This window comes from Myotis davidii, unplaced genomic scaffold (genome assembly GCF_000327345.1).
Source record: "Myotis davidii unplaced genomic scaffold, ASM32734v1 scaffold1199, whole genome shotgun sequence".
NCBI classification, from domain to species: domain Eukaryota; kingdom Metazoa; phylum Chordata; class Mammalia; order Chiroptera; family Vespertilionidae; genus Myotis; species Myotis davidii.
The window spans coordinates 51578-53564 of NW_006290022.1; the positions used below are offsets into that span (position 1 = coordinate 51578).

At 43.1% G+C, this 1987-nt stretch overlaps 1 pseudogene; it reads left to right on the forward strand.

Moving 5' to 3' along the window:
* Positions 1-1659: 1659 nt before the first annotated feature.
* Positions 1660-1987, forward strand: part of LOC102763972 — a 9634-nt pseudogene continuing 9306 nt past the window's right edge.

Here is a 1987-nt window from a genome sequence, read left to right on the forward strand (position 1 = left end):
TCCTCACTGGAACCTGGCTGCCTGCATTCTCACCTCCAGATAGGACAGAAGAAGAAAGTAAGTATTGGGACAGTCCCACGTTTGTGTCCTTGAAATTTCCTTCTTGGATCCCTCTCTGGGCCTGGAAACTCCTTTAAAAATATTGGGGGAAGGGCCCTGGCAATTTTTTAAAATCATTTTTATTGATTATTGATTTTTAAAAAAAGGAAGGGAGTGAAGGAGGGAGAGAAAATTTGTTCCACTTATTTATGCATTCATTGGTCTTTTTTTTTCTCAAATATATGTTTATTGATTTCAGAGAGGAAGGTAGAGGGAGAGAGAGACAGAAATATCAATGATGAGAGAGAACTACCAATTGGCCACCTCCTGCATGCCCCATGCTGGAGATTGAGCCCACAACCCAGGCATGTGCCCTGACTGGGAATCAAACTGTGACCTCCTGGTTCACAGGTAGATGCTCAAACACTGAGCCACAAAAGCCAGGCAGCTTCTTCAGATTTAAAGTAGGGAAACTTATCTCACAGGTTTGACATAAAAAGAAGTTAGGTATGGTAAGTATTTGAAGTGCTGCTTTAAAACTAGTTGACTCAGTAATTGTTGATCTCTCTTATTTGTTTCTCAGGAACTAAACCTGTTATTATGAGGTTTAGCCTGTTTTAATTATCTCAGGTTTCAGTTGTGGTATCTTAGGTTAAGTAGGTTTAATTTACAAATATCCTATTTAATAAAAGAGAAACATGTAAATTGATCATCCCTCTGCTAAGCTCACCAGCCAATCATGAGTATGCAAATAAACCTGACGAAGATGGCGGGTTAATTTGCATACACAGACGCCGGGCTGAGAGCAGAGTGGGAGAGCCGGCGGCTTGGGGGGGACGTAGCTCCCTCGGCGGGGCGGAGAGCAGAGCGGGAGAGCCGGTGGAGAGTGGCTCCCCCCACCGCCCCGCATTGAGTCTCTAATATATACATATTGATTTCAAAGAGGAAAGGAAAAGAAGAGATAGAAACATTATGATGAGGGAAAATCATTGAATGGCTGTTTCCTGCACGCCCCCTACTGAGGATCCAGCCTGCAACTGGAACTGAATCTTGACCTCCTGGGTTCATAGGTCGATGCTCAACCACTGAGCCATGCCAGCCGGGCTCAGAGGTCTATTTTTGTATGTGCCCTAACTGAAGACTGAACACACAACTTTGGTGCATTTAGACATGGCCTTGGGTCAGGGGCAAAAATGCTCTATCTACTGAGCCAAACCAGTTAGGGCATGAGATAAATATTTAATACAGTACAAAAAAAGAGTACTTGGGAAAAAATGTGAAATTTGAGTAAGTAAGGTCTATAGCCCAGTGAATGGTATTAGGCTTTTAAATATGTATATATATATTTGTGTGTGTGTTTTAAATATATTTTTATTGATTTCAGAGAGGAAGGAAGAGGGAGAGAGAGATAGAAACATCCATGATGAGAGAGAATCATGGACCGGCTGCCTCCTGCAAGTCCCCCACTGGGGATCGAGACCACCACCCAGGCATGTGCCCTTGACCAGAATTGAACCTGGGACCTTTCAGTTCACAGACGGACGCTCTACCCACTGATCCAAACCGGCTAGGTTAATTCACTGGCTTTGAAAAAGTACTATGGTTATTTAAGACGTCACCATGGGTGTTGGGGGGAAGCTGGACAATAGGTACACAGGACCCATCTGTGCTAGTTTTGCAATATCTTGTGAGTCTATAATTGGCCCACAATAAAAACTTAATAATTTTAAGACTATTTAGTGAAGGAATAATGGAATGGACTTGGGGGGGGGGTGTTCATGTTGATCTTACTTTCTCATTCACTCTTTTCCATATGGACTCTCTGACTTCTGGTTCTGCTGCCCCCTTCAGTGAAAGGTAAGTTATTTCTTGGGTACCATGGATGCTGGGAAGGAAAGAAAGCAGGAGAGAAAAGCTATTCTTTGGGTTCTTCTACATGGAACAAACT